Raw genomic sequence first — 13,130 nt, forward strand, 5'->3', positions numbered from 1 at the left:
GAAGTATGTATGAACTCCAGAAGGACTGTAGAAGAGCGAAGCTATCTAATTTGTTGATGTACAGCCGCGGCCCCTTTTATTCTCCAACATCTCCGATTTTTTTCGGGGATTTTTTCCGAATGCCACGCACTTCACCGCGTTCATGCCGCATTCATGTTGCATTCATGTTGCATTCATGCCGGCGTCACCCGCGGTTGATGTGTTTATTGATGTGTTTATTGATAATGGTTCGGATTTAATTGGTTGGAATTCTTCGCGTATCCGCCAGGTGGCAGATATTCATGAATTGTAATGCGCATGCGCTTCAGTAATGTGTCGACTTGCATGTGTTTAAAAAAATACCACAGTGGTCTATTGTAAATTGACCTTGGTACTGAAGAAGTTACAATAATGTATCAATTTAGGCTTTTCATATTAAAAAATAAATGCACAGTGTCTGGTGTTGTTTTATTGTCCAGAGAGTACCGAAATGAGTGCACCACTGCAGTCCGTGTTCCAAAAACCCAGACATAACGTATGCTTATTTAATATGGGCCGCGATTAATGCAACAGATGATAAGATGGCAACAGTCGGTCAAATATATCAGTATTTTATTGAAAACTATGACTTTTACAAATTTTCACCAGATGCTCATGTGTGGAAGTGTGCAATAAGGAAAAAGTTATGTATCGATCCGTGTTTTTTTTGTATTGATCCCGGGGTTATTGGAGGGTATTGGTGTGTAGCGCCAGATTTTTCCTGTATCTTTTATCATGGAGACTTCAAAAGGCGAAAGATCATGTTAAAAGCAACTATGAAACGTCAGTCGCTGGCAAGCAATGCACCAGCGACAGCGCCAGCTTCCAATAACGGTCCGACCGTCAGTGAAAACCTGGTGATCAGCAACCCTTGCTGTCTGTCCCCGCCCGGACACCTGCAACCTGAGCCGGATTTCGCGTACAGATTCCAGCAAGCTTGCATGTACCAAATGATTTCCAGCCTCATCAGCTGTCAACTACAGGTGTAGTAGTCCCGCTGTCACCTGTCAACTACGTCTATAATCAAGAATATGGGACTGACAGTGGCTCGGCGCCAGCTGATTGGCAAAGTCTATGGTGAGTAATGTTACCGTATTTTATTCTTTTTTTGAAATATCAATATCAATGCACAGTCAAGCGATTCTCCTGTAAGCAATATCATTGGCTGAGCAGCTTCTACAGTAGATACTGAACAATTGGTGGAAAGCTAGGCGCATGCGCATTGGAACCTTCTTGAAACGCATATGCGTGTCATCACATCTACAGTAGGCGCATGCGCATGTGAACAGGAGACGCCCCCCGAGAAAATTATTGGTGGGACTGACTGTGGGAACTTCTTTAGGGGGACTGACTGACCATTACAGTAAAACTTGTACTTTTATTTTTCCTCAGAAAAGAAAACTTTGTCATCTCCTGCGGAAAACTGCAAATGGAGGGATTTCGATGGATAATATCGCTTTGTGTAACGATATCTGAATCGGATTGCTGAATCGGATTTTAAAAACCATGTACCGGAGTCAACAGTTTAGTGGCCGTTGTTATTGATTGGGATAGAATAACTGAGAGCTTCATAGAAAACCTGAAACAGTATGCTGTTGTTTTCAGACAGTATACAATACTTTTTTATATACATACTGTATAATAAACCCGAAAAATAAAAAGTATGCATTTATTCTACATGTATTCCAGTACATATGTGTATTCTATACCCGTACAGCATGTACTGCACATGCCTACAGTATATAGTACAGTACTGTACAGTATGCCTGTACTGTATGTTCTAGAAACACTATATTTTGTTATAAAAGGAGACAATGAAACAATTTAAAACAAATCAACATTTTCTTTTATTGGTGGAGAAAGTACAAATACATTTATGGAGTAAGTAAAAACATTTTTACAATTTAAAAACATTTAAGTGTACAGCAATTCAAAATATTTACAGGTGTATGGTGTACTGCTAGTAAAAACATTTATGTACAGTATCTTGTGTAAGTAAAAACATTTCTTTATTAATACAATTTAAAACATGCAACATTTCCGTTATTGAAGTACAGAAAGTCAAAACATTTACAGCACAGGTGTACAGTATGGTGTTAGTTAAAACATTTATTTATGAATACAATATAGTTGTTAAGAATAGAATTTATGAATACAGTAAGTCAGGCCTGCACAACTCCAGTACTCGAGGGCCACAAACAGGCCCAGCTTTCAGGATATCCTGAAAACCGGGCCTGTTTGCGGCCCTCGAGGACTGGAGTTGTGCAGGTCCTGTGTAAGTAAAAACATTTCTTTATTAATACAATTTAAAATTGCAACATTTCCTTTATTGAAGTACAGAAAGTCAAAACATTTACAGCACAGGTGTACAGTATGGTGTAAGTAAAAACATTTATTTATTAATACAATTTAAAACATGCAATATTTTCTTTATTGAAGTACAGAAAATCAAAACATTTACAGCACTGGTGTGCAGTATGGTGTTAGTAAAAATATTTATTTATTAATATAATAAAGTTGTTAAGAATACAATTTATGAATACAGTAAGTCAGGCCTGCACAACTCCAGTCTTCAAGGGCCACAAACAAGCCCTCGGACTGGAATTGTGCAGGTCTTGTGTAAGTAAGTACCCATCAGATTGTCCTTCCAGGGCCGATGCCTTGTATGACGCAAAATGCCATTAATGGAGTCTCTCACTATTTTCATTAAAGGATCAGTAATTGAAAAATAGCGCCGCAATTCCTCTACAATAGTCCTTCTTAAATTTTTAGGAAGCGCCCTTTTTTCGCGATTTCCTTTGTAATTTACATTGTTGGCCCACCCGCAGTACACCAAGTAGGACACATGGTGCTTGAAAATTAACATGGCATACTTCTGGGGTACACCAGCACTTGTTAACCTATACTTCTCCCTGAGTGGCTGGAGCAGCTCGCGCAGGATGATGTCGGGCACCGTCTCAATGCAAGCGTATGTTGGTTGGATTCTGGGAACGGGTGTTCTTCTGGGAGCGGGTGTGCTTGTGGTGGCGGGCGAGGGTAGGTTGTCTGGGAGGATGCTTTCTACATGTCTTGGTCACCGTGTTGTCTCCTGCCGTGGTCTTGACGGGGTTGTCGTGTCATCCTCGTCAACGGCATACATGTACACATATTCTTCTGGTGGAGGGGGTGCGCTTGGTGATGGAAGGTTGAAGGTCCCATTCATCCCATCCATGCCACCCTCCTACTCCGGTGTCAGAGATACAGGGGCATGAACTCCGAGCAAATTATGTATCCCCGCAATGTCAGTCTCTATCTTCTCCATCCGTTGATCCATCTTCTCCATCCGTTGATCCATCTTCTCCATCCGTTGATCCATATTTAGCATGGTCTCTAAAAGAAGATCAGTAATTGAAAAATAGCGCCGCAATTCCTCTACAATAGTCCTTCTTAAATTTTTAGGAAGCGCCCTTTTTTCGCGATTTCCTTTGTAATTTACATTGTTGGCCCACCCGCAGTACACCAAGTAGGACACATGGTGCTTGAAAATTAACATGGCATACTTCTGGGGCACACCAGCACTTGTTAACCTATACTTCTCCCTGAGTGGCTGGGGCAGCTCGTGCAGGATGATGTCGGGCACCGTCTCAATGCAAGCGTATGTTGGTTGGATTCTGGGAACGGGTGTTCTTCTGGGAGCGGGTGTGCTTGTGGTGGCGGGCGAGGGTAGGTTGTCTGGGAGGATGCTTTCTACCTGTCTTGGTCACCGTGTTGTCTCCTGCCGTGGTCTTGACGGGGTTGTCGTGTCATCCTCGTCAACGGCATACATGTACACATATTCTTCTGGTGGAGGGGGTGCGCTTGGTGATGGAAGGTTGAAGGTCCCATTCATCCCATCCATGCCACCCTCCTACTCCGGTGTCAGAGATACAGGGGCATGAACTCCGAGCAAATTATGTATCCCCGCAATGTCAGTCTCTATCTTCTCCATCCGTTGATCCATCTTCTCCATCCGTTGATCCATCATCTCCATCCGTTGATCCATATTTAGCATGGTCTCTAAAAGAAGATCTATCTTTACCAGCATAGTAGAGTTCCCGGGGATATCGACACTTAACCCATTCAGCATGCGGTCTAACGAGATGGATCTTGTGCATGGGGTGGTGTGGACATCTGAGTGGATGGGTGCTATGGAGGATGAGATGGGGGTTCCCTGGAGAGAAGCGGCAGCGTCGTCGAAGAGGGATGGAGGAGGTGACTGGTGTATTTCCGGGAGAGAAGCGGCAGCATCGTCGAAGAGGGAGGGAGAAAGTGACCTGTGGATTTCCGTGAGAGAAGCGGCAGAGTCGTCTAAGCGTAATGGAGAAAGTGACCTGTGGATTTCCGAGAGAGCAGCGGCAGTGACGTCGAAGAGAAGTGGAGAAGATGGGCTGTGGGTTTCCGGGAGAGCAGCGGCAGAGTCGTCTAAGCGTAATGGAGGAAGTGGCCTGCGGGTTCGATGGGTTGGATGCCAATTGTTTTGCTTTGAGTGTACATTAAAGTGAATGTGTGGTGAATTAATACCCTAAAGCTCAGCGCTGTGACCGTTAATATATAAATACAAATCTTAATATAAAGGTGGTGACATTAAACCTGTGTGTGATTTAGTGATAGCTGCCGTGGGGTCCCTGTCTAACAAATAACTCACAAATTCATTTAACATCTCTGTTCCTGCGGTCTGTATACCAGTACCGATATGCCTGTTCCTACTACATTGTTGTAAGTGTTTTTAACCGTTTTTGATCACTCATAAACTTGACTATACTACCCTATGGGCCTTGCGCTTTTTTCTCTTTTTTTTCCTTGTCTATGGTTTTTTTAACTCTCAATTTCACAGTGCTGTGCTAATCAGATTTACATATCAAATTCAAGAAGGGATTATCACAAGTGTTACCGTAAACAAAGCCTCAAAGGGTTGGGGGGCGTGGATGGGCGAGTCATATGAATGGTGAACAATAGGTGTCAAAGTGAAATGGTGAAGTTATACACGCATGCGCAGTAATAATCAACTACAGCTCCCTTCCCAAAGAGGATTACACGCAGGCGCAGAGACGTGACTCAAAGCCAACAATAGGAAAATGAATGAATGGTCTGAAATAGGTGTCGATAAGAGGTTGAAATCCTTGAGCGAGCCTTGTGTGTGTGCGGGGGGGAGAGGGGTAAAGCTGCTTTAAGGATATCCCTGAACAACAGTTCAAAGAAATATTTTCATAATGATTTGACCCCCCACACCACCAAATACATAAAAATCACACAAATCATGTGCAGTCAAACGCACAGTGTTGCAGTCAAATGCTACAGCACCGATTGAATATCATAATATCAAGATGGTTTAGGCAGGAACATGTTGAGAAAATAATAATAAAAAATGATGAGAAAAAAACTATATTTTTTTTTTGGTCACTCTTGAACTTTTTTCCCCCAATGAGCATTAATAACCAACACAGAAGAATACAGAAATCAAACCAGGCTCTGCACTGCACTGAAAGTTATACACGCAGGAATGTGATGACAGGAATGTTTTTGAAGCCAGAAACCATCTGTTCAAAGGAATGGCATGGGAGAGGTGTACTGTAGATAAGAAGTTTAAATACTGCAGTGAAGTACATTATCCTGTGTGTGTGCGGGGGCGAGCGAGGGAAGACGCTATATACGCCGAAATTTGATACTGTTACAGTACACGCCTATGCGTTTCAACAATGTTCAAATGACACATACAGTACAGTACATGCATGTATAAATATGCAAATTTACAATTACTGCGCGCGCACACACAGACTGTGTACTGACGTAGGTTGAACTGCCTACAGTATTAGACTTTGAAGACAATAGCTCGCGAACGCCCACCTGAGTTTTTAGACGGTATTTTATTGCAGACAGTGCTAATAATATGCTAATAATACGAGCGCTAAAATACCGGAGCATACTTCGGAAAAAAAGAAAATATACTGCATCTGCTCGCTGTTATCAGAGTTAAGCCGCTAAGGTCGCATTAGGATAAAGGGGGCCGCAGCTGTACTTGCTCAAAATGCTTCACCTAGTCCTAGCTATTTTTATGTTACCCACTAGTTGTCAGTGTAAAACACATGAATAACATGTGCTGGGCTCTGCCAATGTGTGTGGTTTATTATTGTATGACTAAGAAACATTCTGATGATGAAGTTCACTACTCACAAGTTGATCCACTGTAGTAAATGTCCATATAAATTAATCATGTGGTGCTGTGTATGCTATTTGCTAATAGAGTCAACTTGTGCTTGTCTTCAGCAAGTAACTTAGACATTTCTGTAAAAAGAGATTTTCTTATTTTAATTACAAAGAAAAAAAAAGTAGTGTGCAAGGAACATTGAAATCTCATTATTAGAAGTAAGTCCAAGTTAAGATATTCTAAAGAATTCACTGTTTGATTTTCAAAATTGCTGTGAATATTTAAAATAAGGACTATCATACAGACAATTAATATGGTTTCACAGGGAATGATTAATATGACCCACAAGTTTGAGGATAGGGGTTGAAAAAACATGAAAAGCTATGTGCATTGAACAATGTAGCTAAATCTAAAAAAAAAATATTTTTCTAATATCTAATAATAATAATGATTAAAAATACTAATAATTAAAAATATATTTGAATTACTAACACAGTAAGTGAAAAACAGATTATATTAAAAACAGATTAAATAAACACAGATTATAATTCAGCAAAAGATAAGAGTGCCCCAAATGCTACATCAAGTATGAAAATTTATTTAGTTAATTACTACTGTATCTATTTTATCGCTGTTTTTTCTCATAAGTACGGGTCATTCAGTTAAATACTTTGGTCAACACATTTCAAGCCTGCAACTACAGTATGTCACGGTATGAGCCCTCAATCAGCAGGTCCTACACTACCGATTTATACTGTCCTATGTGTTTCTTTCTCTGCATAGAGAGAAAAGGAAATACAGGTAAAACAAAACTGCAGTCAAAAGCATTGGACGTGTGACGTGTATACGGTGCCTAAACGGTCAAAAATGTTAGAAGCACTATATGGGTGAGGGCGGGATTTTTGCACGAAGCCCGCATAGACTGAACCCTAGTATGTATATATATATATATATATATATATATATATATATATATATTGTGACAGAAACCAGGGGATGGTAATAAATTCCGTATATAGGGCTCCCAGGATACTAGACAGTTTCTATCCTGTTTGGCCTGGGAGTGCAGCCTTATAATACATACACTCCATCCCACAGTTTGGCAAGCGCTGGAACTGAGGGATGAGAGATCCAGACCAGAGTTTGTCTGCTGCCTGATTTCTGTCACCTGTCATGCTAATTAGGAATCAGGTATGAAAGACTGATTTCCTGTTTGCTCTGGTCTCCCCACAAGAGCCAGGAGGCTGGAAGGCTGCTGAACTACAGAGGGGAGAAGCCTCTTCCCCAAACAGGTTCAATCTTTCTGTTCATTTGTGTAAGACTGCAAAAGTACCGTGTTTTGATGTTGGAAGTGGAAAAGCCACTTCCAACCCTGAGTCAGGGATATCTAAGTTAAGTTATCGCTCAGGTGAGCAGCTTTTGTTTTGATCTGTTTTCTGTTGTATGCACTGTGGCAGTCTCAGTGCCTGGGACTGAATAAACCAGGCATAGCCTGTTTAAAGGAACAGTACGTGACGCCTCATCATTTAACCTACCCTAAAAGACCGTGTTCTAAACAGTCCCGGACAAACGACGGAGCCCCGGAGTAAGCCGTTTGTCACATATGGTGGAGAATGCGGGCAGAGCACTAGGGGGTCTGCGGGTTGAAGAATTTTGAAAAAAAAAAAAAAGTTTTTTTCATCCTCTGCAAACAAGATGGAAGACGTGGTGGGTGCGCTGGTACGCAATGTCGCTGCCCAGAAAGACGCGAATGAAACCCAGCAACAGCTGTTAATAGCCCAGCAAGAAACTAATGCAAACCAGCAGCAGACGAATGCAGCCCAGCAACAGCTGCTAATAGCCCAGCAAGAGATTAATGCCAACCAGCAACAGGCGAATGCCAACCAGCAACAGGCGAATGCAAACCAGCAACAGACGAATGAAGCCCTGCAAAACGCGAATGCAAACCAGCAAGAGACAAACCGCTTGCTGAGAGAGGAGCAACAGCGGTTCGCTCAGGGCTTACAGCAGGAACTCGAGATCCTGAGGGGGACTATCAGTAACCTTCCACTGGCAGCGGCAGCCCCAGTACCGAAAATGACCAGGGCAAGCCACTACCTTCAGAAGATGGGACCCTCGGATGATGTGGAAGCCTATCTTCTCACGTTTGAACGCACGGCACAGAGAGAGGGATGGCCAGAAGCTGAGTGGGCTGGTCTAATCGCACCCTTCCTAAGCGGCGAACCCCAGAAGGCTTACTTTGATCTAGAGCCAGCCGAAGCTAACGTCTATGCAAAATTGAAGTTCGAGATCCTCGCCCGCCTCGGCGTAACCACGGCTGTTCGCGCCCAAAGGTTTCACGCATGGTCCTTCACGATGGATAAAGCCACCCGAAGCCAGATGTATGACCTCATCCAGCTCGCCCGGAAGTGGCTACAACCCGAGATCAACTCAGCCAGCCACATCGTGGAACGGTTGGTCATGGACCAGTTCTTGAGGAAACTTCCCTCTGCCTTACGCCGTTGGGTCAGTCGGAGTGACCCCCACAATGCGGATGAGCTTGTGGCCCTCGTAGAAAGGTACAATGCAGCAGAAGAGCACCCGCAACCCACAGTCGTGGAGCAACCCCACTACCCGAGGTTCCAGGACTCTTCCAGAGACGGTAAAAGGGTACCGGGGTTAAGGGGCGCTGAAGAGCGGCGACCACCTTCACGCAGCACCAGCAACAGTGGTTCGCACACTAAGGGCAATAGCCAACATGGGGAGCCGGGAAAAGGCTCTAAGTGGGACACAAACTATGTACCTAAATGTGTAAATTGTCATGAGAGGGGCCACACAGCAAAAATCTGCCCACTAAATGATGAGCCCATGCAATGCAACAGCGTGGAACCTTATTCGCTGTTGTCCCAATGTATGGGCCCTAGCCCAGAGGACCCCTTGAATAACCATCTGTGGGCATTTGTAAAGGTTAATGGTAAGAGGGTTCGGGCACTTCTTGACTCTGGGAGCATGGTCACACTAGTGTCCGAATACCTCTTGCCCATTAAGAAGAAACAGGGAAACAGTTCACAAAGAGTGGCAATTTGTTGTATACATGGGGATAATCATGAATATTCCACTGTTAATGTTTTTTTTGAAACAGAGTTTGGTTCTTTAGATTTCAAGGTGGGTATTGTACCCAAACTGGCACATGATGTGTTAATAGGGACCGACTTTCCCCATTTTCTAAAAATGTGGTCCCCCGCTCAGAATAGCGCCCAGAGTTCAATAGCGGACCATAACAAAGTATTAGAAGAAACAAATCCTTTCCCTTTTTCAGAAATGGAGGTTGACGAGGGCCCAAATAAGAAGGGGGAAAAGGAGGAGTGCTGTAAAATTCCCTTCCCCATCACTACTTTGGTAGGGAATACCCCAAATCAAGATGTTGAGCAGACACTTACCACCCCAGAACCGGATAAGACCCTCGCTGACCTAGAGGTCAGTCCTGGGAGTTTTAAGAAGGCCCAGTGGGAGGACCCCACATTAGCGGTAGCAAGGGGAAATATACGGGACCAGAATAGTACTCCTGGCCAACCAGATAGGTCACTTGCTTACCCCTACTTCGAGGTAGAGAACGACCTAGTATATCGGGTTGATAAAAGGAAATCAGTTACAACTAAACAATTGTTGGTACCACGGACATTCCGTAACGTAGTATTACACCTCGCACATAGTCATCCATTGGGGGGACACCTAGGGGTGGAAAAGACAAAAGAAAAGGTTCTCCGAAGCTTCTATTGGCCTGGGGTTCTGGCAGAAATTACGAATTATTGTTCCTCATGCCCAGAATGTCAGATCACCGCCCCGTTCAAGGTGTACCGCAGCCCATTGGTACCCCTTCCCATAATAGAGGTACCATTTGACCGGATTGCTATGGATCTAGTAGGACCCCTAATAAAGTCTGCTAGGGGACATCAGCATATATTGGTAATATTAGATTATGCCACCCGATATCCGGAGGCAGTTCCCCTACGTAGCACCTCTGCTAAAAACATAGCAAAAGAGTTAGTAGTTCTGTTTTCCCGGGTCGGGATTCCTAAAGAGATTCTATCTGACCAGGGAACACCATTTATGTCCCAAGTAACGAAAGAGCTATGTAAACTCCTAAAAATCAAGCATCTCAGAACCTCAGTCTATCATCCACAAACAGATGGTTTAGTGGAAAGGTTCAATAAAACCTTAAAGAGCATGTTACGGCGGGCGGTTGATAAAGATGGGAAAAACTGGGATTGTTTGTTACCGTACCTGTTATTTGCCATTAGGGAAGTTCCCCAATCATCCACTGGCTTCTCCCCGTTTGAACTATTGTATGGCCGACACCCAAGGGGCTTACTGGATATAGCCAAAGAGACTTGGGAACACGAGGTTACCCCTTACAGAAGTGTAATAGAGCATGTTGCACAGATGCAGGACCGCATTGCTGCAGTCCTACCCATAGTGAGGGAACACATGGAGAAAGCTCAAGAAGCACAGAGGAATACATATAATAAGGGTGCTAGGGTCAGAATTTTTTCTCCAGGTGATAGGGTACTAGTTCTGGTTCCCACCGTGGAGAGTAAATTCCTTGCTAAATGGCATGGGCCATATGAGGTCTTGGAAAGAGTGGGAGAAGTAAATTATAAGGTAAGACAGCCAGGTAGGAGGAAACCTGAGCAAATTTACCATATAAACCTACTCAAGCCCTGGAAAGATAGAGAAGTCTTGTTAACCCTAGTACCCCCAGGTCCGTCAGAGAATCAAGAAACTGACCCAGAGGTTAGCATAGCTGAAACCCTGTCTGTTCATCAGAAACGAGAGGTTCAGAATTTAGTGAAAAGAAACAAAGAAATCTTCTCTATACGGCCAGGTAGAACTAGCGTAATTGAACATGACCTAGTCTCTGAACCGGGGGTCCGAGTTAACCTTAAACCGTACCGAATCCCAGAGGCCAAAAGAAAGGCTATAAGTTTAGAGGTTAAAAAAATGCTAAAACTAGGTGTAATTGAGGAATCCCAAAGTGGGTGGAACAGCCCTATAGTCTTAGTCCCAAAGCCAGATGGTACAACAAGGTTTTGTAATGACTACCGGAAACTAAACGCGGTGTCAAAATTTGATACTTATCCTATGCCCAGGATAGATGAACTTGTAGAGAGACTGGGCAAAGCCCGATATCTCACAACCCTAGACCTAACAAAAGGGTACTGGCAGGTTCCCCTCACAGAAAGGGCAAAAGAAAAGACAGCCTTCTCAACCCCAGACGGCCTCTTTCAGTATAAGGTGTTGCCTTTTGGCTTACATGGAGCTCCCGCCACATTCCAAAGAATGATGGATAAAATTTTAAAACCACATGCTTGGTATGCTGCCGCCTACCTGGATGATGTGGTAATCCATAGTGAAGATTGGCAATCCCACCTTCCAAAGGTCCAAGCTGTGCTTGACGCAGTCCGGTCTGCTGGACTAACTGCTAACCCCGCTAAATGCACTATTGGTCTGGAGGAGGCCAAGTATCTGGGATATTCTATTGGCAGAGGTTTACTCAAACCCCAAACACTCAAAGTGGAGGCGATACAAAATTGGCCAAGGCCAGTTACAAAAAAACAAGTAAGGACCTTTTTGGGGTTAATTGGGTACTATAGAAGGTTTATTCCCAATTTTGCAACTAAGGCAACCCCACTAACTGACCTCACAAAAGCAAGAGGACCGCTAAAGGTAAAGTGGTCCCCCGAAACCGAACAGGCCTTTAGAAGTCTGAAAGAAGCTCTCTGTGCCCAACCAGTGTTGGTCACACCTGACTTCTCCAAAGAGTTCGTAGTCCAAACCGACGCATCTGAGGTAGGGCTGGGGGCGGTACTCTCCCAGGAGTCTCAAGGTGAGGAGCACCCCATCCTTTATTTAAGTAGGAAACTAAATCCCCAGGAGAAAAATTACTCCATAGTAGAGAAAGAGTGTCTCGCAATAAAGTGGGCTGTAGAGACGCTCAAATACTACCTGTTGGGGAGAAAATTCCGGTTGGTCACAGATCATGCACCCCTTACCTGGATGTGTCAAAACAGGGAAAAGAATGCTAGAGTGACCAGGTGGTTCCTAAGCCTACAACCCTTTAAATTTTCTGTGGAACACAGGTCAGGGCACAAACATGGCAATGCTGACGGGTTGTCAAGGATGCACTCCCTAATATCCATGGTCGCTCATCCCTCGAGGTCTGAGCTGGGGGGGAGGATATGTGACAGAAACCAGGGGATGGTAATAAATTCCGTATATAGGGCTCCCAGGATACTAGACAGTTTCTATCCTGTTTGGCCTGGGAGTGCAGCCTTATAATACATACACTCCATCCCACAGTTTGGCAAGCGCTGGAACTGAGGGATGAGAGATCCAGACCAGAGTTTGTCTGCTGCCTGATTTCTGTCACCTGTCATGCTAATTAGGAATCAGGTATGAAAGACTGATTTCCTGTTTGCTCTGGTCTCCCCACAAGAGCCAGGAGGCTGGAAGGCTGCTGAACTACAGAGGGGAGAAGCCTCTTCCCCAAACAGGTTCAATCTTTCTGTTCATTTGTGTAAGACTGCAAAAGTACCGTGTTTTGATGTTGGAAGTGGAAAAGCCACTTCCAACCCTGAGTCAGGGATATCTAAGTTAAGTTATCGCTCAGGTGAGCAGCTTTTGTTTTGATCTGTTTTCTGTTGTATGCACTGTGGCAGTCTCAGTGCCTGGGACTGAATAAACCAGGCATAGCCTGTTTAAAGGAACAGTACGTGACGCCTCATCATTTAACCTACCCTAAAAGACCGTGTTCTAAACAGTCCCGGACAAACGACGGAGCCCCGGAGTAAGCCGTTTGTCACAATATATATATATATACATACTAGGGTTCAGTCTTTTATACATTTTATATATACATATACATATATATAGTGAATGAATGAGAACAAGGCACTCCGTCAGGTAGATA

Source organism: Ascaphus truei, chromosome 13 (genome assembly GCF_040206685.1).
Source record: "Ascaphus truei isolate aAscTru1 chromosome 13, aAscTru1.hap1, whole genome shotgun sequence".
Classification (NCBI taxonomy): domain Eukaryota; kingdom Metazoa; phylum Chordata; class Amphibia; order Anura; family Ascaphidae; genus Ascaphus; species Ascaphus truei.